Source organism: Muntiacus reevesi, chromosome 12 (genome assembly GCF_963930625.1).
Source record: "Muntiacus reevesi chromosome 12, mMunRee1.1, whole genome shotgun sequence".
Classification (NCBI taxonomy): Eukaryota; Metazoa; Chordata; class Mammalia; order Artiodactyla; family Cervidae; genus Muntiacus; species Muntiacus reevesi.
Window position 1 is genome coordinate 61,441,744 of NC_089260.1, and position 27,451 is coordinate 61,469,194.

Sequence of the window (27,451 nt, forward strand, 5' to 3'; positions counted from 1 at the left end):
ACCTAGAGAGTAGCCCCTGCTCTCCACAACTAGGGAAAAGCCTACACAGCAAAAAGACCCAGCACAGTCAAAAATAAAAAGCAAAATTATTTTTTTTTAATGGAGAGATGAGTTGATGTTATCATGACAGGTGGTCACCTAGTTGAAGCTGCCTCCCTGCCATCATCAGAAGGATCAAGAACGCATTGAAAGGAAATCAGCCCTGAATATTCACTGAAAGGACTGATGCTAAAGCTGAAGTTCCAATACTTTGGCCACCTGATGAAAAGAGCCGACTCATTGGAAAAGACCCTGAGGATGGGAAGGATTGAGGGCAGGAGGAGAAGAGGATGACAGAGGATGAGATGGTTGGATGGCATCACTGATGTAATGGACATGAACTTGGGCAAGCTCCGGGAGATGGTGAGGGACGGGAGGCCTGGCATGCTGGCTTGTGGCAGTCCATAGGGTCACGAAGAGCTGGACACAGCTTGGTGACTGAACAACAACAAGCACTTTGGAAAGAATGGTACAACTGTCAGAATCATTTTCCTTTGAGAACAGATACACAGGGGACTTCAGAACCGGCCCCGAACGCGCAGGAGGCACCCCTCAGTGCAGGATAGGGACAGGAGCTGGGATGACACTTGTAGCTCTTAGGACTAAAATGGCTCAAGACCTTTTCTGTCTTCATTTGGGGTGTTGGAGTTCTAGCCCTTTCTTCTCCACCCCAGCCCGGCATTTTCTTCTCCCTCCTCCTGGGGGACAACTTAGACTTCTCCCAGCAAAGCAGAGTCAGTATCCTAGAGTGTTGCTATGGAAAGAATGGCAACATCCCTCGCAAGTTTGTGAAGAAAAAAAAAGAAAGAAAAGGAAAAAAGAAAAAAACAGAAAAAAAAATAGGACAAGCAGGATTTTTTTTTTTAAGTGTTACAAAACTGGGAGAAAAACTGTTCCACCACTAAATATATCCACTTACCAAATCAGCAGATGTTAGGGTTTATACAGCGTCAGACTCTCAGTCCCGCAGAAGACTCCTGGCAGAGCATTTTCATGGCTGTAGCTCCCACAGAGGCCTGGGAGGCTGCTCGAGATTTCTGGGTTGGTGGCTGGGATCTTCTGTGTTGGCCAAATGGAGGATGTGGCAGTCATTTCCAGGGGTACCTCTCAAAAAACAGGACTCTGTTTTATTTCTTATAAAGACCGTCCTCCAGTTCCTCTTGTCCCCTGCCTTTTCCTGTATCAGGTCACCCAAGGTTGGACGCCCTTGGGTTCTTTCCAAAAGCCAAATCTTGGAGTCTGAGATTGAACCCGAGCCCTGCCTTGGACTAGCTCTGGTTCTGGAGCATGTTTTTCTGAGCTCGTCATGAGCATCTGAGCTGCAGTTCCCATGTTGGTAAAACACCTACTCTCAAAATTTTTTTTGAAGTTTAACAATAACACATGAAGCTCCTAGCACGGTGACCCGCACAGAGCCATTACTAGTGGTGGTGTGTAATGAAGAGAGATTCTCCTGCCTTCTAGTCACATTTTATATCTGCCTCGGGGACTGTTGGGGGCTGCAGAGGGGGCAGGTGAACTTGGGTCCCTCCTCTGCTGATGGAGCCAGCCGTGTGGTCCATGAGGTATAGACCCCACCTCAACCTCAAGCCTTCCTTGGTGTCATGTGGTCATTCTTAAAATTACTTCCTGGCCTCAGATTCCAGATGCAGAGCACCTTCTCACACTCTTGGTTAATATCTTGGGCCCACCTCTGTTCTGGTTAACTACTGGTGCCTTAAAAGTGAAAGTGTTAGTCGCTTGGTCACGTCTGACTCTTAGCGGACATAGACCGCAGCCCACAGAGCTCTTCTGTCCTTGGGATTCTCCAGGCAAGAATACTGGAATGGGTGGCCCTTCCTTTCTCCAGGGGATCTTCCCAACCCCGGAATTGAACCTGGGTCTCCCACATTGCAGGTGGATTCCTTACCATCTTAGCCACCAGGGAAACCTTAAAAATGCACCAAAACTTAGGAGTTTTGATCAGAAATCTATTGTCTCTCACAAGTCTGAGTGAGAAGTTCAGAGGGTAGCAGTTATGGCTCATCTCTGCTCCGTGCTATCTGGGGCTTTGGTTCAGAGGACTTGAAATGATGGGGCTAGAACCGTGGGGGCTGACAGAGCATCGCTCTGTCTCCTCAGGTAGCTTGAGTCTCCTCACAGCATGGTGGCCTGAGGGCAGTCAGACAGCTCATATGGTGGCCCAGAGCTCCCAGGGGGAGGAAGCAGAAACTTGTCCTCTTCAAGGTCCCGCCCAGAGCTGTCATAGTGTCACTCCTACATTTCATTGGGCAGAGCAGTCACAGAGCAGCCCTAGCCCAAGGGAACAGGAATGGGACGCCTCTCAGTGTCAATGAACGTGTGGCCATCTTTAATCTGCCACAGTGCCTGCATGCATGCTGTCGCCTTAGCTGTTTCTGACGCCTTGCGACTCCATGGACTGTAGCTCGCTGAGCTCATCTGTCCATGGGATTCTCCAGGCAGGAATACTCAAGTGGGCTTCCAGGCCCTCTTCCAGGGGATCTTCCCGACCCGGAGATCCAACCTTCGTCTCTTACGTCTCCTGCATGGGCAGGCGGATTCTTTACCACTAGTACCACCTGGGAAGCGGTGATCTGCCACAGTATCTACCACAAAATCACTGCCTGCCTGCCTGCCTGCCTACCTGCCCTTGAAGGAGGGTCTCGGAAGCTGGTGGTGGCACCTGAGTGCAGAACCAGAAGGCAGGACCCACATCCCGGTCACAGGTGAAGTTGGAGCTCAGAGAATGTGCCTTTCAGGGTAGCTGGCTGCTCAGAGGGTTATGTGCAGACTGTTCCTGCTTTGGGTAGGGTACTAATTTACTAGGGCTGCCTTCACCAAAGTACCACTGATGAGGTGGCTGAAAACAGTAGAAACTTTCTGTCTCCTGGTTCTGGAAAACCAAAGCCATGCTTCTCCTGAAGGCACTAGGGAAGGATCTGTTCCACACCTATCTCCTAGCTTCTGGTACATATGTGCACGCTAAGTCACTTCAGTCATGTCCAGCTCTTTGCAATCCTATGGACTGCATCCTACCAGGCTCCTTTGTCCATGGGATTCTCTAGGCAAGAATACTGAAGTGGGTGGCCATGCCCTCCTCCAGGGGATCTTCCCAATCCAGGGATTGAACCCATGGCTCCTGCCGCGTCTCCTGCATTACATGTGGATTCTTTCTTTACTGCTGAACCACCTGGGAGGTGGGACGGATGTAAAGAGCCTGCTGGGGGCAGAGGTTTCAGGGAGAAGAGTGTATGAGTTTTAGTTAGAGCCTCGGGGACCCTGAAAGCTCATCAGACAAGTTGGTATGGGATTCATGGAGCATGGGAACCCAGACTGATTGTTACTGACATAAGAGACAGAGTAAAATCAGAGATTGGGAGAGATTTGCCTGGCAGAAGGCACAGGCAGACTGGAATAAGGAAGACAGTGAAAGGAAAGATCATCATTCCATTTCAGCAATCTAGATGAGGTGTGATGATGGCTTGGGCCAGTGTGTAAATATCTCTGGTGTTACAAACAAATGATAGAGCTTGGATTCAAATTGAAAGAGAGAGACAGACTCATGAACTAGGGTAACGTGCCTTGGGCACACACAGGACAAATGACACCGGAGGTAGAAGCCAGCATGGTTTTGTGTCACCAGCAGGCATGGGAGTAAGATGAGGAACTTAGATGATCATCTTGGCTTGCAACAAGTTGGGTTTGTGAACTAGATGTGTGCTAAGTTGCTTTAGTCATGTCTGACCCTGTGCGACCCCAAGGATTGTAGCCCACCAGGCTTCTCTGTCCATGGGATTCTCCATGCAAGAATACTGGGATGGTTTGCCATGCCCTCCTCCAGGGGAACTTCCCGACCCAGGGATCAAACCTGCATCTCTTACATGTCCTGAGTTGGCAGTTTCCTTACCACTAGCGCCACCTGGGAAGCAAACAAGACACCCTATTATTACTGTTACTGTTTTTGCTATCTCTGCTTTTATTCTCTAATTAACTAGATAGAATACATTGAATACTTTCTATATACCAAGCTGTATTATGCTTTTCTTTGATTGATCATATTGTTTGATTCTCACAACAACTGTCTGAGGGATAATTTCAGTTATTATCCCCATGATACAAATGAGAAAACTGAGATATCATTTTCTCTCTGAAATGCTCTGTCCCTCGAACAAGATGTTATTTTAACATTTTTCATTTTAATACCACTCATGACACTGAGCTTTCAATTTTTAAAAATTTCTTCCCCTGTGAACGTGCTGATAATTTCATCAAGCAATGCTCAGTGACCATTCTGACCCATTCAATCAGCTGAGAAATAACCCCATTTCTCATTTGTATATAGGGTTTTGCTTCTTGATATTCATCAGCATGTTTTTAATATTTTGACCAAGCTCCCACCGCCAGGGTCATAGCATGTTGGAGCCTCATGAATGTCAGCTGGAAATTCCTCTGGAAAAGGAAAAAAAGAAATCTCAAAAACAGGCCATCATATGTGAAAAAAAAATCCACTAAATATATTGTTTTCTGTCCCTTATACCCATAACACACACTCTTTCTCACACAGATTTATGGAGTACAGCAGTTGCCACAAAGATCTAACTACCAAGGAAGCTATGGATGCCACAGAGTTAGCTATAATTAATTAATGTTGTATCCCACCAAAAAAAAGAGGCTAGAGAAAGATCAGGGTTGGGTTCAAACTTCAATTCAGGAGACCGGCTCAGCACTGTACCACCTGTTGGCGCAACAGGAAGGGAACAGCAGAGAGCTGGTGTGAGGAAGGTTCTGAGACAATCACCGAAGGAAATCTCAGCCCCAGGGGCCTCGTGGGAGAATAGAGGCTATAGCATTTCGGCTCTGCCTCCTCAGAATTAAGAACTCCTGAGCAATGACACAGGTACCAGTGTTCCGTGAACCGTAATGCATGTTCCAGACCTGAAGGATGTGGATTCCCAGCAGCATCGTTACTGTTATTATCGCTGATGCGAAGAGGAGGGGCTGGACTGCTGGCAAAAAGGGACACACACAGATTGGTAATTTTCTACCAAAGAGCAGCAGCTTGCAAAATTGCTCAGAAAATGTGAAAGGGGAATTCTGGAAGAGTAGGGAACCCTACAGGTTCTTTCCCAAGCTTTAACTGTTTAGAAAAATCATACTTTTCTAGAGCCCTTCCACCCAGGACTGACTTGGTAAGAATTCTGCCTCCATGGTGAAAGTGAAAGTCGCTCAGTCGTGTCTGACTCTTTGTCCCCATGGACTACACGGTCCATGGAATTCTCCAGGTCAGAATACTGGAGTGGGTAGCTGTTCCCTTCTCCAGGGGATCTTCCCAACTCAGGAACTGAGCCAGAGTCTCCTGCACTGCAGGCGGATTCCTTACCAGCTGAGCTACCAGGGAAGCCCATGGTAGTGATCGCAAAAGGGACTCTGCCTTCCAACTTTCCCTCTGCATCCCAGACATGTTGGGGGTGGAGAAACTCCGGACATGGCCAGCCTTGTGTGCTGGGAGAAGGAGAGGGAGCAGGCAACTGGCCCCCCTGCTCATCCCCCACCCCCACCCCTGCCCAGTCCTTGGTCTGTTCAGCCAAGACATCACATTGGCAAAACCAACCAGAATCCTCACCCTTTCAACCCAAAGCTGGTCCTCACCTCACCTCAGAGGTGTCCCAGGTCCAGGTGGGGCAGCCCTCACCCGTGGCTGCCAGAGGCCACTTGTTCAAAGCCTCGCTGGTTCATGTACCCTCTAAGGAGCATGGATACCTCTCTAAGCCTCAGTTTCCCCATTTGTAGAATGAGTGGGGCTGGACAAGCTCAGATTCAGGTTTGCAGTCTGTGGATCCTAGTTACCCTGAAATACTGGCTTTCACCCTGCTTGGCTGAAGCTGTTTAATTGTGTTGGGGTACAGTCATGCAAGGGGCTCTGTGCTGGCCCCCCCAGGAGCCAAGCGTATTTCTGTAGGAGCTCTGTGCTGCTGCCACAGGGAAGGGGCTGAAGCTTGTGCCTTGAGTCAGAGAGGAACCTGCCCTTGTGTAGTGGCCTGCCACAAGATATCCATCCCTTGTGTGATCTTTTAAAAAAATTAATTAATTTTTTAAAATGTACTGCCTGAGCTGGGTCTTAGATTCTGCATGCGGGCTTTCTCTAGTTGCGGCGAGCAGGGGCTACTCTGCTGCGCTGTGCAGGCTTCTGTCTGTGGTGCCTTCTCGTGTTGCAGAGCACGGCCTCTAGGCGCACAGACTTCAGTAGCTGTGGTGCACGAACTTAGTTGCTCCGAGACATGTAGGGACCCTCTCAGACCAGGAATCAAACCCATGTCCTCTCCATCGCTAGGCAGATTCTTAACCACTAGACCACCAGGGAGGTCCCCCTTACATGGCCTTTAAACGCAAGGCAGGACGTGGGGAAGGGAGGGGGAAAGGAGGGGCGAAGAAAGGGGACAGAAGGGGGAGGGGAGAAGGCAGGTAGCCCCCTCTGTGCCCGTCATCTCACATGACCTTCCCCACAGCCCTGGGAAGCGAGAAGGGAAATACAGTTGGGGCGCCTTCACAACAGTTTGGCTTTAACACACTCACAGTAGGGATGAGGTCCTCTGCCTCCAGGAGCAAGTGTTCTGAACATGGGGTACAGCTGAGGGTGCAGGCCAAACATGCACCCCGTCATCACTTGCTTAGGGCAGTTCCATCAGCATCACCCGGGAGCTTTGAAACACATTGAGGCTTGGTCTCCGTCCCAAGATTCTCAGGTCATCCCCCTGGGGGTTTTGGCTGAGCATCAGGGTATGTGGGCAGATGTGACTTGTGACTTTACAAGATCTTTCTGGAGGATGAGTTGAGGAGGGTAGGGCATGAATGGGACTAGCTAGGCGACCAGGGAGGAGGCGATCACAGGGCCCAGACGAGAGGTGATGGCGACTGGGGTCAGGGTGGTGGCCATGGAAGATAACAGAGGAAGGAGGGTCAAGAGCCTGATATGGAGGGAGAGCAAACAGGCCGTGCTGGTGTGGGTCTGTGCACGCTCACGTGTGTTTCTCTAAAGGCGATCATTTTAGAAGCTGAAGCAGAGAGCATCGTCCTAACTGGGACAATTTTATGGAAACCGAAGGCGGCAGATCTTGGCCTTGTGGATCAGAACCCCACAGGCTGTGGTCTCCAGCTCATTACTCATTCCCAAGGCAGCAGCCAGCTTCTCGTTCCCAAGGCCCCCCAGTGGAAGAGGGGGCCTCTAACTTCTGTCTGGAAATGGAGCAGCTCACCAAAGGGGAGGTCAGGAGTGACAGGAAAGTCACAGGCTGCAAACCTGGCTCAGCTGGCCCACTGCAGGGTCGTCCCATGGACGCTGTAACCAGTGACCACAAAACAGCACTAGAGGTCAGAAGCCGACAATCAAATCCACAGGACTAACGTCAAGGTGTTGGCAGGGCTGATTTCTTCTGCAGTCGTTCTTGTTCAGTTGCTAAGTCGTGTCTGACTCTTTGCTAAGTCTTTGCTAATTCTCCCTGGTGGCTCAGTGGTAAAGAATCTGCCTGCAGTGCAAGAGCCCGGGGTTCCATCCCTGGGTCGGGAAGGTCCCCTGGAGGAGGGCACGGCAACCCAGTCCAGCACTCTTGCCTGGAGAACCCCATGGACAGAGGGGCCTGGCGGGCTACAGTCCTTGGGGTCTCAAAGCATCAGATACGACTGAGCGACTAATGCTTCTGCTAAGTCGTATCCAACTCTGCTTCTGCAGGCTCCTAGGCTTTTTCAGCATCTAGTAGCTGCCTGCATTCCTTGGCTTGTGGTGTCTCCTTCCATCTTCAGAGTGTATCACTCCAATCTCTGCTTCCATCCCCACATCATCCTCTCATCTGTAGTCAGATCTCTCTCTGCCTCCCTCTGTAAGAATACTTGTGATTATATTTAGGGTCCACTTGGATGATCTAGGATAATCTTTCCACCTCACTGTCCTTAATCACTTCATCAAAGTCCCTTTTGCCATGGAAGGTCACATTTCCAGGTTCTAGGGCTTAGGACCTGGATGTCTTTGAGGAATACCATATTCAGCCTATGATACCCTTGGCTCCTGGGCAAAGAGATACAGAAATACAGCCCCTGAATGTGGCTTTAATCTGTGTGATTTTGTCTGGGATCTAACCAGCTTGGATGAATGGCTTTGTGAAGGACATTCTATCAGAGAATACGAGTTAAACCTTCAGCCTTTATTCCAGGCTTTGAGATGAAGGGAAGTCTCTTCGAGGTAGAGATGAAAGAGGTTCAAGAGAAAGCTCTGGGTTTGGGGATGCAAAGGATGAGCTGGAGGGAGGGGGTTGGGGACAGAATGGAGAAAGGGATCTGACAGACAGAATCTAAGCGTCTGCTGAAAAGCCTTGTCTCGCCCTGATCTGTGTCTGGGGAACGGAAAAATCTCACTTCTCTCCCAGCTTCGAGAAGATGAAGTGTGCACAAATCACCCACAGGAGCGATATGAAAAGGTTACACCGGGAATTGTCGATATGATAAATCCCTGTGGTCTCACAGCCTCTCTAAACATTTTGATAGCAGAATGTGATGGATCATGAATCAGAGTAGGCCCATCTTAAACACCTGATACCGCCTTATTTATGTATGTGTGTGACACGTAAAACCAGAATTGACTCCTTTTTCTTTCTGTCTGAGGGATATGTTTTTTTTCCTCTTTCAGAAATGCATCACTCTCCCCCAGCCCTGGTTTTCTTTGTTCGTGGGTGTGTGTGCCTATATGTGGAGGTGGCTGTTAGGATTCTTTCTACCCAGAAAAAGGATGATCTGTCTTGAAGATGATGATAGTACCAGGAATTAACTGCAAACCTAATGAAGCCACTTTGTTTCAAAATATGTCTGAATCTTGTTGCCTTCTTTGTTTTTTGTTTTTTTTTTAACAAGATTATTGCTCCATGAAAGAGGGAGTAAAAATGGTTCAGTGTGAGAGATTTGTCGTATGAAACCCAGGCAGACACAGGGGCTATTTCCCAATTGTCCTGGCTTGGATCTACAGTCACAAGCTACTTCATGCCCCTCCATGGGATCAAATTAAACTTGCTTTGTCATATGCTTTCTTCAACACTAATTTTTGCTTTATGATTCATTACAGTCGTAAGTGTTGTATGGAGCCTCATTTCCCACCCAAGTCTGGTCTAATTCCAAAGCTAGTGGACTTACCCACTCTGCTTAACTGGTGTCTTTAGGACCAGCTCAGCTCAAAACACCTTGATCCTACCGTGGCCTTGAGGACAGGTAGCCACCCAGCAGAACCCATCACCCCAACACAACCACCTCTGGGAGAAACTTCACCTACCTGCCCAGTCAGAAAGGCCATAAGATTCAGGGTCCCCTTGCCACACTCACACCCTGTCGCTTCCCAAAGCTTGTGGTTGGCCTTGCCTGTGGGCCGGCTCAGGTCACCTCTAAGAGCCTCTCAACCCCAGTGCCGTGTGACACTTCTTGATTCTGGTTTTTCTCCTTTAGCTTCTCTTGCTAGAAGCAAAGAATGGCATTTGGGTGCAAAGTCTTTATTTATAAGCCATCAAGACAGTGCTTCATTTTAACTTTAAAAAACTGTAATGCTGTAGTTTTGTTTTTTAATCCAGTCTATAAAAGGTACTCCTTAGGATTAAGGTATCTCTTAATATTTGATCTAGACTCACAGGTGACTTTTTCTTCCCCCTGTTTGGAGATGTTTGGAGCTCTCATCTCATGTTCATCTACCCCTGAATGGTCCCAGGTAGGGGAAAGTAAAACATTTTACCATTTACAAAACCATCGAAGAGTTTTGTTTTCATATTGGCAAGTGAAAAGTTGTACTTTTCAATAAAACTTTTAAAGTTCTTTCCAAAAGAAGTATTTTGAGGGAGAATATGGTTTTTAAATTAGAATAGTTTGAAAATTACTTTGCAGAGAACATCGAATGCTATGGTTAGTCGGTGAGTCTTTGCCTCTGTTTTCACTGATATTTGTTATTGTGTTGAGGTTATTCATGCTTGATATGAAGATCTCAGCTTATATGTCCTCTCCTCAAAGAGGCTTTCCCTGAATATCTCATTGAACGTATGTCTTGGGAATTCCCTGGTGGTACAGGGTTAGGACTCCACACCCTCACTGCCAAAGGCCAGGGTTCAATCCCTAATCAGGGAACTAAAATCCCACAAGCTGCATGGATCGAACAGCCAAAAAAAGAAAAAAAGGAAAAGAATGAAAGTAGGTCTTAAATCACCGTCACATCATTTCTAAGAGCTTTTTGCAGAGTACTTGGGCTTAGTCACTAAGTCGTGTTTGACTCTTTGTGACCCCATGGACTGTAGCGCCCCAGTCTCCTATATCCATGGAGATTCTCCAGATAAGAATACTGGAGTGGGTTGCCATGCCCTCCTCCAGGGGATCTTCCCAATCCAGGCAACTTACCACTAGCTATAAGTTCTTTGTTTTCTATTTTCTGATTTCCCCTCCCTAGATCATGGGCACCTTGACAGCAGGAATCTTATGTCTTACTTCCTGAGTATCAAAGCAGTGTCTGGCATAGAGCAGGCACTCAAGGAGGAATGAATGAATGAATGCTTGAGCTGTTTCTTTTCTGAGGTCCCATGTTTCTGCTTTCAAAAAATCAGTCTTCTGCGGTATTTCCCTTTTAAAATATTGTAGGAAGGAATGGGGCATTGAGGTAGGATTGGGTGGCAGAAAGCGCCTCTCACAACCAGCTCTGAATACTCCCAGAGAGGTCTGAAGGTAAGGACGACATGGTCAGATTCAGGTTTAGAAACATGACATTCAGTCATGGCATCAGTTGTGACGTAGGCAACAGCAAGAAATCTGTTTCCAAAAATAAATATTGACGTTCGGGTTGTGGTGCGATTAGCAAGGATTCAAGGTTAGCACTATATGAACATCACTCCCACTAACATCCTGAGATTCTTTCTCAAGGGAAGGCAAATTGTGTGGCAAGAATGAGAGCCCCCATGACAAGAACGAGAGCACGTTGCAAATGGGCACGCCACCCAGCATGTCAGCCATGGCAGGGAAGGCTAAGGATTGCTATTTTATTTTTGTTTTAACCTTTATTGAATTCATTACAATATTGCTTTTGTTTTATGTTTTGGCTTTTTGGCCACAAGGCATATGGGGTCTTAGCTCCTTCACCAAGGATCAAACCCATACCCCCTGTGTTGGAAGGCAAAGTCTTAACCACTGGACTGCCAGGGAAATCCCAGGATTGCTGTCTTAGAAAGAGTGGGGACTTACCCTGGTGGTCCAGTGGTTAAGAATTCGCCTTGCAGTGTAGGGGACATGGGTTTGATCCCTGGTCGGAGAACTAAGATCCTGCACGCTGCAGAGGAACTAAACCCACACACCTCAACTGCTGAACCCACACGCCGTAATGAAAGATCCCACATAACACAACTAAGATCCAACACAGCCAAATAAATTTTTTTTTGAAAAGAAAAGAAAGAAATGGTGAAACTGCATCTGTTGGGACCTTTTCAGTTATAGGTGCCAGATAAAGTCCCATCAGAGTGGCGTCAGCAAACTGGCTTGTGGGAAGGTCCCTGCGTGCACCAGATCCAGGCATGGCAGCATGTAGAGGGATGCAATCATGACTCTGCATCTCGACTCAGCTGGTTCCAACCAGCTCCACTTGGGTCATGAGTCCACCCCTTAATCACTCACTCTCGCTGAAGAACGTGATGCAGTGAGTGGTCAGGACCAAGTCACATGCCCGCCATTGGAGGATCCACAGGGGCCAAGAGTGGGTGGGAGCCTTTCTCTAGAAAGAAGTGGACTGCCACAGTCAGCGGAGTAAGGAAGGCCTGCCGGACAGGCAGGCACTGCCTGGCACAACCAGGTGAAGCCAAGGTCAGACCATGATGTAGGGAGTCATTGCAGCTGCAGGGAGAAGCCAGGAGGAGGAGGACTCCTGGAGCAGAGGAATGAAGGTTGGGAAGCCATTAAGAAAGCAGAGTTGGGAGGGCCTGGTGCATGATCAGCCATGGGGTGGGAGGGGGAGTGGAGGTGCAAAAGGAATCTGGGTTTCTAACTCGAATGACTGAGATCATGATGCATTTATTTGGAATGAGGAGTGTTACAAAAAGATCAAATTTGGGAGACAGGTGAGGAGCTTGGTGCTAGATGAGTTCAATCCTGAAGCACCCATGAGACTCCAGGTGATGATCAGAGATGCATAGAATCCACACTTGGAAGAGGTTCTAAGACCATCCAGTCCAGCCTCTGCCAAATTTCCCCTTCAGATCCACCTTCCAAATGGGGATAACTGAGTAGTCTGTTTCCAACCGAATGGGACTGGATCATCCACTTTTTTGAATTCATGTATCATTTTTCTTGGTTTTCATGAGTCATCTTAGCTTGTTTAAAAAATCAAGTTTCAGTGGACAGTGGCTGGTTACAAGTCTGGATTTTCATCCTTGCTGTCAGCCAGAGGTGGGGAAGGGAGGTCTGAGGCTCCACAGCAAGGAGAGGGGCTAGAAAGGCTGGGTTCCTAGATGTCTGTCTGCAAGGGTGATTGTGGAGCTCTGGGGTGGATGAGATCACACCAAGGAGGATGGAGAGGAGAGGGATGAGGAGGAGCCCAGGGCATGGAGGTGACAGTGGAAAATGGAAAAAGCAGTGAAGCAGGAGCTGCTGGGAGGAGATCCAAGGACACCAGCCGGGAGAGCCAAAGGGAAGCAATGTGAGGAAGGCGGTTTGCCCCACAGAGTCAGTGATGTGGGATATACTTGGTGTTTTAAAAGAAAAGCATTGACAGAGCAAGGACGGAATGTGCAGAGGTGAGGGGTGAACAGGGCAGTAACAGGAGGGATAAGCTGCAGTCATCTCAAATTTCCTTTGAGACATTTTTTTTTGATAGTTACATGATATTAACAACATGTACCTTCCCTGAGTCGCAAGCTCAGAGCTCATCATATTGGAGACACGGAGGCAAACACTGTGCACAGACTTTGTTGTTGTTATTCAGTCACTCAGTCACGTCTGACTCTCCGACCCCATGGACTGCAGCACACCAGGCTTCCCTGTCCTTCACTATTTGCGGGAGCTTGCTCAAACTCATGTCCATTGAGTCGGTGATGCCATCACACCATCTCATCCTGTATTGCTCCCTTCGCCCCCGACTGCTCACTCTCACTGGGTACCCTCATCACCCTTCGACGTGGGTACCATTTTCATCCCCAGATTAGATGGAAAGGCTGAGGCTTCAGAGGAATGGTGTGACTTGTCCAGACCCACACATCAATCAGTGATGGCCCCAGACCCAGAAAGCCAGTCCCTTGCACTGGGGAGTCTCTTTGCCCCAGGAAGCAAGAGTTAGCATAATACTGGGTAGATTATGGTGGAATTGAGCACCTTTGGGAACTTTGATATTGCTTACCACATTTGTCTTGCTTTGTCTACTTTTTTAGGGAAATGGCAAGCTGAAGTGATCATAGCCCAAAGGGAGGGGATCCAGTGAAGGGAGATAAGAGTGGAGGGAGCCAATGAGTGTTAGGCTGGGGTCCCTGGGAAGCAGACGGCAGCCCTGGGGGTCAGCTGGAGGTGTTACCTTGTGACAGGGAGACTCGCTACCCACTCTGAGGTAGAGAGAAGAGAGATGAGTGTGGAGATGGGGAAGAAAGTGATCATGATCTTCTCAGCAAGATAGAAAGCAAAATCTTCTCACACAGGCAAAGTTGGGAGAACTAAAAACACTGGCACAGTTGCCATAGAAATTTCTATGGGCGTGAACAAAAGATGAGTAAAAAGATGATGGAGCAGCATGACTCAGGTGAGATGAGCTGGTGTAAACACACAACCCCTGGCACAGGGGTTGGCAGCTGAGAGGAGCTGTAGGGGAAAGAATGCCCTGAGGGGGCACCGAGGGAGAGGCAGGGGCAGAACGATACCTGTGAACCTCACTCTGCCAAGTCCCTCACCACTGATGGAAGCCATTAAAGCTAGCTCAGTGGCTAAAGTCACCCTTCTAGGTAACCAGACGGAGTCAGCGTTAAAGGGTCTCTTTCAGTCCAATCTGCGGTGGAGGTCGAAGTTCACCCATTCACAGTTGCAGAACTGAGGCTGGCCAAGGGAAATGAGCGTGCTGCAGTTGGCATTCTCCAGGCCACCTGTGGGTTTGGGGCCTTGGGGGGTGGGCATCCCGGCTATGGCCAGAGCAGGGCAGACTCCTATGAGTAAGTGGCAGAACCAGGATTCAAATCAGAAGCCTGGTTCCAGCCCGTGGCCCCTTCCCCTCACCTAGTGAAGAGCCGAGGGAGTCTGAGCTTGGAAATTCATTGCTTTGAGTAAAAGTAAAGTCTGGGCCCCAGGCTCACATGGGCTGATAATGGATCTGGCTTCTTTGTCTCTGAAGACTCACTTCCCCACCTCGAGTCCCCACTCCTACCACTGCTAGCAGGACACCAGCCTCCTCTCAGCATCACCCAAACACATGGTGACGCTCATGTCACGATTTTGTCTACAGCCTTCCCGCCCTGAACACACTGGATCTCCTCTCTAATGTCACCATTTCATTTCAGGAGCTTCATTTCATCCACGGAAATATTTTGGCTGCAGGAGACCTTGCAGGCCCTTCTTCCTATTAAGACAGTGTCTCAGTGTAGTGAGTTGAGAAAGACATTACAATTCAATCAAAAATCTTACTCCTTTGAACACCCCCAGTGGGGAAGATCCACTCGAAACTTGTGAGAAACCTCATTTATAGACCCAGTGTCAGGAAATATAATAACTAACCATTAGCAGCTGTGTGTTACTGGGACCCAGCAATGAGTGCAGAGCCGAGGGTGATCTGGGCTCCACCCTCCTCAGCCAGCAAGCTAACCTCTGAGCCTCAGTTTCCTCATCTGTGAAATGGAGAGCATTATCTTCTATTGATGTTGTGGGAATAATGAAGACTTTACATGTAAATGGCATCTTGTTACTACGCTATCCACCTACGCTTAACCAGATCAGCAAACCCTTCTTTAAAAAAAAAGAAAAAAGAGAAACTTAACAATAAAAGTTAAGCACAAACACAGATAATGGGAAGTAGCTTCTTAAAACTCACCTCTCCAGCCACGACTCTGCTACTGCACACACTGTTGATTCTAAGGATGTCTTACACTCCATTATCCAGTGCCCAGCATCCTTTTCTCTTCCAGCATCATTACTTTCTACAATTCTTCCCCTATTTTTGTGTCGTCCTCCGAACTGTCATTTCCCAGGGGATCTTGCTAATTCATGCTAGTCCAGCGCAGAACACACCTAGGAACATTTCCCATCTTGACAGTGCAGGGTTGGCTTGGGCCCAACCACTTCTGAATCAGGAGAGGTCACTCATGCCATCAAACCTGGCTGATTGCTAGAAATGCAGATTCTTGGGCCTTCACCTGGATGCTTGAGTTTAATAAGTCTGGACTGGGGCTCTGGACAAAGCACCCCAGATGGTATCTAATGGTTAGGGAGCCACCCCATAGGCCCACACCCAGAATTCAAATTTAGATTTAAAGTTAAGCTGGGGAGAAATCAGTAAAGGTCAAGAATTAACCTAGGGTCACCAGTGACATTTCAAAAGCCTCTCCCATTTAACAGATGAGACAAATGGAGGCAAGGATGGAGACAGATGAGGAGGGAGCTGGGAGCTTAGAGCAAAACCCAAGATCCTGGCATCCCATTCCTTTCTCCACCCACGCGCCCCCACCCCCCCCCCCACCACAACATACATTCCCATCAGATTTCCTTCTCTGGGGTGCGGTGCTGCGAGGGGAGTGTTGTGACTTTAAGACATAAAGGAACAATCACACACACAGACCCAGAAGATTTACCCTTGATGAACTGCAGTGGAAGCTGCTAACCGCTCTGTCAGAAGACCCAGCAAAGCTAAAAGCCTCCTTCTGGGCTCTGATGTCCTGACAAGATGCTTCCTTTGAAAGCTCAGAGACAGTCCTGTAATTTCCTCTGACAGCCCTGGTGAAAGCTCTGAAATAAGAAGTGGCGTCCTGCCAGAGCCCGAAGGTGTGATTCCTTGAGAGCGGCACGTGTGTCCTCCCTGAAAGGCCCAGGCTCCTCCACTCACCTCGGGCTGGAGACCTCTGTGGCCTGACTCCTCACCTGCCCCAGTGCCTCCCCTAGGGAGCTCAAGGCCTGGACATTTCCCTCATCTGACAGCTAGGCTGCATGCCAGCCACCTTGCAAAGAGTTTCCAGGGACTGATCTGACAGTATGACCCATTTTTCCTCCCCTGAGGGCCCCAGGTCACTCGTAGGGAAAGGTCAGGAAATACTAATGCCCCGTGTCTGGAAATGAGCAGGGTGATGGGGAGGAGGGAGACCGAGGGGGTGACAGTGGGAAGGTGCTCACCTGGAGAGGCTGACAGAGCCTTCTGCTCCAGGTGTCCACACATGCAGTGTCATCCTTACCTGGGAGCTTGTTAGCAAGACAGAGCGTCAGTCCCGCCCCAGACTTCCTGAATCTGTATTTTAACAAGATCTCCAGGTGATTTGTCTGCACGCAAAGAGCTGTATGCCAACTCTGCTGCTCTAGGCTGTGTGATTATGGCCACTCTCCTTAACCTCTCTGAGCTTCAGTGTCTACACAGGGCTCCAGAGAAATGAATCACACAGCACTCGGCTCATACTAAGCCTTCAGTGAATGTTCACCATCATTGTTATCAAGAAAATGATTGAGGGAGAATCCATTGTGCCATATTTAAACCCAAATCATCCAGCCACTCCTTGGTGGAGAAGGAAGTCCAAAATGAGTGGGAGAAAGTCCGGACAGAAAGTAAGGAGCCCTCAACATCTACTTAGGGAAAAAGCTTAAAGGCTGGAGGAAGGGGTGTCTCTTAGCAGCCTTTACTCTGACTATTGAACTTGGGGCTAGTAAAGATGATGCCTGATGCTTAGCTTGATGCTTACCCTCATTAATGTGCCTACCCTCATTAATGTTTCCCTGCCATCCCCACCCCTCAAACTTATCTCCCAGCCCCTGCTGCTTCCATGATCCTGCCTAAAAGGCCTCACCACTCCTTCACCAGCAGGATGAAACCCCGCCTATTCAGCATGGCATTCAATGGCAGCATGCCATTCACAATTTTGTCCAAGCTGACTTATCAGGTGCCTTGAGGCTGTCAGCACACCTGCCCTTTAGTTTCAGTCCTTTTCATTCCTCTGATGTTTCCTTTTTCTGACTGCATCCTCTGCCTGGGAGTACTCTGTTCCTCTGATCGGAATCATTACCCTTCTCTGTGCCTGGCAGGATCCAACTCTGCCTTTGGAGCCCTGCCTCAGATTCCCAATGCAACAGAAATAAAAGAAAAACTAAACAAATGGGACCTAATCAAACTTGTAAGTTTTTGCACAGCAGAAGAAACTGTAAAATTAAAAGATACCTGCAGAATGGGAGAAAACATTTCCAAGTGATGCCACCAACAAAGGCTTAATTTCCAAAATATACGAACAACTCATACAACTAAATATCAAGAAAACAAAACTAACCAAAACATGGGAAGAAAACCTATATAGACATTTCTTCAAAAAAGACATACAGATGGACATCAGGCACATGAAAAGATGTTCAACATCATTAATTAAATGCAAATCAAAACTACAATGAGATATCACTTCACACCGGCCAGAATCATTAAAAAGCCTATAAACAACAAATATTGGAGAGGGTATAAAAAAACAGGAGCCTTCCTACACTAGTGCAGCCACTGTGGAAAGTGAGGTGATTCCTCACAAAGCTAAATATAATCCAGCAATCCCACTCCTGGGCGTATAGCTGAAGAAAACTATGAAAAGATATATGCACCCCAGTGTTCATAGCAGCACTGTTTATAATACCAAGACTCAGAAACAATGTAAATGTCCACCAACAGATGAATAAAGATGTGGTGCCTATATACATTGGACTTCTACCCAGCCAAACAAAAAAGGAATGAAATAATGCCATTTGCAGCAACATGGACAGACCTAAAGATTGTCATACTGAATGATGTAAGTCAAAAGAGAAAGATAAATACCCTATGATATCACTTATATGTGAAATCTAAAATATGACACAAATGAACTTCTCTATGAGACAAAAACATTATCAGGGACATAGAGAACAGACTGGTTTGTGCCAAGGGAGAGGGGGTTAAGGGAGGAGTGAATTAGGAGTATGGGATTAGCAGATGCAAATTATAGAATGGATAAACAGCAAGGTCTTACTGTATCACACAGGGGTAAACAATATATCACAGAACTATATTCAATATCCTGTGACAAACCATAATGGAAAAGAATGTGAAAAAGAATGTATGTGTGTGTGTGTGTGTGTGTGTATATATATATGTAAAGTAACATTGTAAATCAACTATACTTCAACAAAGTAAAATTTAAAAATCTCAGACCTCCCCACTCCCCGCCACCCCCATCTTCGCTGCCTGACTTTTCTCCATCCTGCTTTCCAGCATCAGCTTCTGCCCGCTCATTTCATGAACGTGAGCTCCTCAAAAGCAGAGACTCCTGTCTGCTCGCTCCTGCATCCTCAGCGCCCACAGTGCCTGACGTAGGCTCTTGGGCAGGATGCGACGACTGCATACATAAGTCATTGTGTGCCATCGAGGGGTGTTCAGACGGCCCTGCCCTGCTAAGTTGGGAAGAGCTGAATTATTCCCCACCCCCAGATTCATATGTTGGAATCCAAGCCTTCAGAATGTGGCTATGTTTGGAGATAGGTTTTTTAAAGGGGAGTGTGTGTGTGTGTTCTGTCATGTCTGATTCTTTGCAACCCCATGGACTGTAGCCCAGCAGGCTCACTTAAGTCACCTTAAATGAAGTCCTCAGTGGGGGCCATAGTCCAGTCTGACTGGTGTCTTCATAAGAAGAGGAGATTAGGAGACAGGTGCACGTGGAAGGGAGATCACGGGAGGGGACAGCGAGAAGAGGGCCATCTGCAACCAAGGGGAGAGGCTTCTGAAGACAGTAACTCTGCAGACACCTTGGTCCTGGACTTCCAGCCTCCAGAACCAAGAGAAATCAATTTCTGTGGTTTAAGCCCTACTATCTGTGTAATTTGTCATGGCAGCCTGAGCTGACTACTACATCAGCTGTGAACTCTTGAGGACAAGAACCCATGGTTTCTTCATCATTGTATGCTCCGTATACACAAGGCTCTAGTCCAAACCCATACTCGGTTAACAGGGCTCTAATCAAATTGCATTCCCCTCGCAACAGAAAGATGATGATGGAAGAAGCTCTGAGCAGTGAAGGGAGAGCCCTGCATAGACAGCCAGAAGCGAGTTCTCCATAACTGTCTACACAGGCTGGCCATTTTCCTTACACGTTATCTATTTCAAGGTGGTGTCATCTCTCACTTGCTGTTGGGTTTCCTTGTGGGGTGTGATAAATGCCACGGTGGAGAAAAGGAAAATCCAGTCAATGGCAAAAACAGACAGAGGAGGCAGGAGTCTGTACTCGGTGGTTGGGCTCCCTTTCCATGTAACAGGTATGTGTGATGCTCTTAGCAGTCGTGCGAGGGGTGGGATTCAAGACAGACAGAGGCACGATGGAGAAGAGTCCCAGAGGAAGGCCACTTCTCACCTCTCCTCTCCTTCTGGGCTCCAGGATCTTAAAGATGTTTTAATCTGCTTGGGTCACCCCTCCAAGGGCAGCAGTTGCCTCTGAGGCTCCCCCTGCCAACCCCGGGGACAACTCAGTGCTGCTTTGGAGTCTTTGCAGGTTGGTATACAACACGCCTGTGCCCAGTTCGGATCCGCTGGGAAGCTGGTCCAGAGCAAGGCCCGTGGCATGGAGCCAGTCTGTTGTCATACTCACCACCCACCACAGAAGGGACTGTGTTGGAGTTTTAATGTGCATTTTAAATACGCATGCTAAGCAGAAATTTTGGTTCATTTGACTTGTTAATTTTTCTCTTATGATGCTCACACCGAAGACTGTACTTCTGACACCTCTGGTTAAAAAATGTGTGAGCCACCTCCCACCCCCACCCCCGCCAAGTAATTCTCTGTGACATCAATTGCTGTCCTGTAATTTAACTCAGTTCTGACACTGTCTACCTGGAGATAATGCCAGGTTCTACAGGGTAAAGATTCAGTCCTCCAGGACTTCCCTGCCCAACTTTAGATGCCAGTCAGAAGTCCAGGTTGTCCCCTGTGCTTCTGATGACTCTATCAACTGGAAGTTTCCATGACCTCCTTCTTTAATTAATTTTAATGAATTAACTTGCTAGAGCAGTTCAGGAAAACAGTTTACTTACTAGATTACTGGTTTGTGTTATATATATATATATATATATAAATACAACTCAGGAACAGCCAGATGGAAGAGAGACACAGAGCAGGGTATGTGGGAAGGGGCTCAAACTTCCATGTTCCTCCCAGCATCACTCCTCTGGCACCTCCATATGTTCATCAACCCAGAAAACGCCACAATCTTGTACTTTGAGGATTCTCATAAAGGCTTCATCAAGTAGGCATGACCAATCGCTAACTCAATTTCCAGACTCTGTCCAGAGAATGTGGGTTGGACCAAAAGTTCTATGCTTCTGATCATGGCTTTGTCTTTTGGGCGACCAGCCCCCATCTAGCGGTCCATCAAGAGTCACCTCATTAGAACAAAAGACATTCCTATGGCCCAGGAAATTCCAAGGAATTTAGGAACTCTGAGCAGGAAGCAAACACTTTTAAGTATATATTTTTTATTGTCTCACATTTTATCTACCCAAGTCTCAAAGATGTCATCTTATGTTTTCTCTGGAAGTTTCATGATTCTAGCACTGTATTTAGGTCTCTGATCTATTGTTAACTCATTTTTTGCATATACTGTGAGGTAGGAGTTGAATTCTTTTCTTTTTCATATGGATATTCAGTTATGCTCTCAGCATTAAAAAAAAAAAAAAAAAGACTTTCTCCTATGGAACTGACTTGTTCAAAAATTAACTGACCATAAATGTGGATTTTTTTTTTATGTCCTATTCTGCTGTATTCACCTAATAGTTTACTCTCGTATCAAAACCATACTGAATTGATTACAGTTGCTTAATAGGAAGTCTTGAAATTAGTTTATAACCCCCAACTTTGTTCTTTTTCAGTACCAAAAGTTACTTCTAGGTACCTTTTTGTTCTTTTTTTTGTACTTTTTCAGTAACAAAAGTTTCTTCTAGGTACCTTGAATTGTCATATGTTTTACAGTCAACTCATCAGTTTCTTCAAAACTGCTCTTGGAATTTAGGATTGTGAGCTATAGATCAATTAAAGAGGGCAGATACCTTAATAACATCAAATTGTCCAATCGATGAACACTGCATATCTTTACATTTATTTAGATCTTTAATTTCCCTCCCTGATGGCTCAGCTGGTAAAGAATCTGCCTGCAATGCGGGAGACCTAGGTTCAATCCCGAGGTTGGGAAGATCCTCTTAAGAAGAGAACAGCTTCCCAATCCAGTATTCTGGCCTGGAGAATTCCATGAACTGTATAGCCCATGAGGTTGCAAAGAGTCAGACATGACTGAGTGACTTTCACTTTTAACTTCTCTCAGCAGTCTTTTTTTTTTTCCCACATTTTAAAAATTACTTTATTTTAATTGGAAAATAACTACAATATTGTGATGGTTTTTGCCATACATCAACATGAATTGGCCACAGGTATACATGTGTTCCCCATCTTCCTGAACACCCTCCCACCTCCCTCTGCACACTACATTTTAAGGATCCTTGAAAGACAATTTGAGAGATTTGCTCTTTGGGCATTATGGAATTCTTTTCTTTTTTAAATTAATTAATTTATTTTAATTGGAAGCTAATTACTTTACAGTATTGTAGTGGTTTTTGCCATACATTGACATGAATCAGCCATGGGTATACATGTGTCCCCCATCCTGAACCCCCTTCCCACCTCCATCCCCATCCCATCCCTCAGGGTCATCCCAACGCACCAGCCCTGAGCACCCTGTCTCATGCATCGAACCTGAACTGGCGATCTGTTTCACATATGATAATATACATGTTTCAGTGCTTTTCTCTCAAATTATCCCACCCATGATACATATCTCTACCCAGGGACTCATATACAGAATCTATAAGGAATCCTACTAATCAATAACAAAAAGACAAGTAATGCAACTTTAAAAACAGGCCAAAGACTTGAAAAAACATTGCACAAAAGAAGACAGATGAATAGTCACTGACATGAAAAATGCTTAATGTCAATATTCATTAGGAAATGCAAATTAAAACCACAGTGAGATACATTTCATAGCAACTAGAGTGTTTTTGTTTTTTTTTTTTTAATGACAGCAAAAGGGCCCTAGGAATCTTTTTTGGAGAGAGGGGAAATATTCTAAAATGAGAGTGGTGATGGTTGCACAACTTTACAAATTTACCCCCAAAAATCATTGAACCATACCATCACAATAGGTGGATTTTAGAATATGTAAATTGTTCCTCATTAAGCTCATACATTACTGATGAAAGTGTTAGCCGTATATTACAATTTAAAGACACAAGCTGGGCTTTGCTGGCAGTCCAGCGGTTCAGATTCTGCCTTCCAGTGCAGGGAGCACAGGTTCGATCCCTGCTCGAGGAACTGAGGTCCCACATGCTGCGAGGTGCAGCCAAAAATTTTTTAAAAGACACAAGCATGTGGAGAAATTGTAAACAAATGCTGGAGAATGATTAACATAAAATTCAGAATAGTTTTCACCCCTAGGAGGGAGGAGAGGGGGATGGGAAGTGATATGGGCAAAGAGGGAACTTCAAAGGTATTTTAATCTTTTTTCCCTATATTGGGTGATGATACACCTGTGTTCATTGTATCAACAGTTTTTATAGCTCACATGTAGTCTATAGATTGTTATTTTGTTTCTGTCCTGTAGTTAATAACTACAACTTCAAATGGATAAAATAAAGCATAAAAGAAATTAAAGGCAGGCCTGATAAGAACACTTGATACAATAACACACTATCCAGTGGGGAGTAAGACACAACCCAACCTAAGAGACTTGATAACAGCACAGAAGGCAGAGTTGGAAGACAGTCCCCAGAGATGAAAGCCAGTGGGCATTCACACAGACTCTTAAGGCAAACCGATGGGCATGGCGGACCAGATAGTGAGGAAGAGGATAACAGGTTGGCAGAAGGTCGTAACTTCTCCACTTTGGGCTCACAAGGGGTCGGGGGAACACAGCACCCCATCTGTCCTAAAAAAATAAATACGCATGCATGCCTGCACGCATTCATTCTTTTTTGCTAACTTAGGCCAGTGCACACCTGAACCTGAAAACCTGGCCAGAAATACGCAGCCCTCATGCTGGCGAGTGGCAGGCCTCATGGCACTAGTCCTGACCTCTCACTGGTGGCTCACAGACTTTGAGAAAGACAGACGCCAACTCTCCACCACTCTGCAGACACTCTCCCCCTTGTTGTGCCCGGATTACTCTTCCAAGGGCAGAGAACCCTGGGAGAGGAATGCTTCAAAGACTCACTGTTTTATGAGCCCTCCCCACCCCTCTCTTTCCTTTCTTCATCTTTCCTTCTTTTTAATCTGCTGTGGTTTGGATCCCCGGTTGCCAAATACATTTTAGAAGATATCGTCTATTCTGAACCACAGTTTTTAGAACATCAAAAAGCTTTTAGGATATTTCACCACTATTTGGCTCATTTCTTGGCCTCACTTGTCAACAGATTTAAATAATTCTAGATTTGAGGAGTTTCTGTGAAAAAAAAGTCTCTTCTCTCCCCTGAACCTATTTCTGCCTCATTTCTTTGTTTTGCAGCAGAAAAGTCCCTTTTTGCTCCCTCTCTTTTAAAATTCATAATTCAAAGACCCAAGCCTCTTGGCTAGTGGGTGCAAATTTGGCCACATTCTGCTGTATCAGTGATACCCCCTGCAGCACTGGGTACCTCCTTTCCCATACAGATTTCCTCCATCACATAAACCCTGGTGCACACTCAACATACCTTCACACATGCATAGACACATGGGCATGCACACAAACACATGCAACATGCATGCACTTACATGCAAGTGCAGGCATGCTCGTGTGCACACATACTCATTACTGAGCATCCATGAGAGATTTTCCCATACTTCATGCATCTGCATCAGTAGCAGTTCCCATGGGTAGCCATCTTGCAGTTACTTTAACATTCAACCAATCTTTATGAAAAGCATACTGCAGACCGAATATAGGTCTAGGCTCCAGGGAGACCACAGTGACGAGTTCCTGCCTTTGTGGAGCTTACATTCTAGAACAGCACCGCCCAGTAGAAGGTGCTTCAATAAGGGCAGTGTCCCACACTGCTTAATACAAGAGCCACCAGCCAGGTGTGGTTACTGAGCACTTGGCAGATGGCTGGTACAAATGAAAACTGGAGTTTAAATTTTATTTAATTTTAATTAATATAAATTTAAAGAACCACATGTGGCCAGTAGCTGCTATATTAGGAGAAAATGGATAGACAGTCTCTCCTGCCTCTTCCTCTTTATTTATTTATATAAGTAAATTTTGAATATTAAAAAGTACTATCTTAAAATCTCCTTCTGCATGACTCTCATCAAAAAGAACACAAATAACAAATGTTGGCAAGGACGTGAAGAAAAGGGAACCCTCATACACTGTTGGTGGGAATGTTAATTTATATAGCCACTGTTGAAAATAGTATGGATGTATCTCAAAAACTAAAAATAGAACTACCATTTGACCCAGCAATTCCACTCCTGAGTATATTTCTTTAAAAAAGCAAAATACTAATTTGAAAAGATACATGCACCCCAATGTTCATAGCACCATTATTTCCAATAGCCAAGATATAGAAGCAACAGATGAATGGATAAAGAAGATGTGCTATACACACACACAAACACACACACACACACACACACACACAATGGAATATTACTCACCCATAAAAATAATGAAATTTTGCCATCTGCAGCACCATGGATGGACTTGGAGGGTATTATGCTAAAGTGAAATAAGTCAGAGAGAGAAAGACAAACACTGTATAATATCAATTATATGTGGAATCTAAAATATACAACAAATCAGTGAAAATACCAAAGAAGAAGTAGACTCACAGAGAAAAAATTAGTAGTTACCAATGGGAGAGGGAAGGGAGAGAGGCAAGAGAGGAAGGAGTAAGAGATTAGGGGGTACAAACTATTAAGCATAAAATAAGCTACAAGGATATATTGTACAATGTAGGATATAGCTATAATAACTATAAATGGAGCATAACCTTTAATAATTGTGAATCACTGTGTTGTACACCTGTAATTTATATAATATTATACAGCAACTATACTTCAATTAAAAAGAACTTTGCAGATTAAAAAAACATTTAAGCCCTTTTCAGTACCAAAATGAATTTTGAACCATAAATAAAGCCCATCAAGAAGCTGAAAAAAATTCCTCTGCTGCTCCAGAGAGGAAGGAAGCAGGAGGCCCGTGGGAGGTTTCCAGCCGGGAGATGGACGTGGCTTACGCAAGGCAGGGAGAGGTGGAAGTGGTCTGATACTGGTTTATTTTGAAGACAGTCAGCAGGATTGCTGGTGGATTAATTTGGGGGTGGGATGAAGAGCGTTTTGGCCCAAGTGTGCCATGATAGAGCCATTGGTGGAGATGAAGAACTTGAGAAAGAGGGGACCCATGTTTGAAGGGGAAAATCAAGAACCTGATTTTCCAGGGATGTCCCTGGTGGTCCAGTGGCTAAGACTCAGCACTCCCAGTGCAGGGGGGCCTGGGTTCGATCCCTGGTCAGGGAACTAGATCCCACATGCCTCAACTAAAGGTCAGCGTGCCGCAACTAAGTCTTGGCACAGCCAAATAATTAAATTAATTTTAAAATAAGAGTCTGCTGTTCAGCTGAACGTGTCAGTTTGGGTGTCATCAGCAAAAAGACACTTCCTCCTTGCCCTGCTGTGCCCATGACCTGTCCTCCCCAGTGCCTTGAGGGACCCATACCTCCTGCTGAGGAAACTGTCCAGCAGGAAAATGCCTGAGAGTGGCCAGGGTTCTGGGTTCACTGGCGGGGGGGGGGGGGGGGGCAGCGAGGTCCCCCCTCCCGGGTCCTGCTCAGGTTTGTCACCTGACCCCTTAAGCAGATAAGTGGGCCCCCACGCCCTAGAGGGTTACTCTTGAAAGTAAGTCCGTTAATTCTACCTTGAGACCTCTCTTCAGTGAGACTTGAACCCACGCCAGCGAGAGGGACAGAAGGGGATATGCCATCTGCATCCCTTCTCCCTGGATGTCGGCTATCCCTGTTTCAGAACACGTCTCCCCACTCTGGTAGACGCATGATGAAAGGCTGTCCTCTACAGAAGTCCATGCATTCAGACATTCAGCATGGTCCAGCCCATCACTTCCCCTGTTGGTGTTCTATTAACATATCCTACCTCCTTATAAGCAAACTGTTCTTGTTCAGTCAGTAAGTCATGTCCGACTCTCTTCCACCCCATGGAGCCACCACCAGGCTCCTCCATCCATGGGATTCTCCAGGCAAGAATACTGTAGTGGGTTGCCATTTCCTTCTCCAGGGGATCTTCCCGACCCAGGGACCAAATCCTCATCTCCTACATGGGCAGGTGGATTCTTTACCACTAAGCCATCTGGGAAGCCCCAGATTGTTCCTGCACTCCTAAATTAATATTTGTTTAATGAAATTCCAATCAAATTCTAACAGAATTTTATTTTGCAGATGACTCTGATTTATGAGAACTGATTTACATTAATAGGTGATCAGAAAAAAACCAGAATTGTTTCACAAAAGAATGATAAAGAGGAACTCTACCTGATACTAAAACATGGTCTAATCTATGGGGAAAAAAATTTAGGTGAAGCATAAGTGGAAGCCTCAATAGCTAGATAAGAGATATAGAGCAGATATAATCAAGAAATATCCTATAAAAATTTAATGTATGACCAGGGTGGTTTCACAAATTAGAAAAAAAATAACACTATACATGCTACTAAGATAATTGATAACTTTCTAGAAAAATGGTTAGAATTGTATGTCACAGCTTACCCCAAGATCAATTCAAGTCCAGATGAGTTAAATATAAAAAATAAAGCCAAAACACTCCAAGAAAACATAGAATAATAGGTCTCAGCTATCAAAGCAGGGAACCACTTTCTAAAATCACTGTGAAAAAGATGGATAAATTTGCCAGCTAAAAATTAAAAATTCTCTACCTGTAAAACATGAAAAATAACCATAAGCAAAACTAAATGACAGACTGGGAAAATTTGCAACAAACACAGAAAAGTACTAATATTTTTAATATGGAGGTAACACTTGTAAGTTAATAATAAAACCACTGGGTGTCACAATAAAAAATGGCATAAATCCACAATTCACAAAATATAAATGGCAAGTGAATCTTTGAAAACTGTTCATCCTGATTAGCAATCAAGAGAAG

General features: G+C 46.0%; 1 protein-coding gene across 1 annotated transcript in view; it reads left to right on the forward strand.

Moving 5' to 3' along the window:
- The window catches only part of ZHX2 (zinc fingers and homeoboxes 2), a 177,166-nt gene that overhangs the window by 129,227 nt on the left and 20,488 nt on the right, over positions 1-27,451 (forward strand). The gene's annotated exons all lie outside the window — the stretch shown is intronic.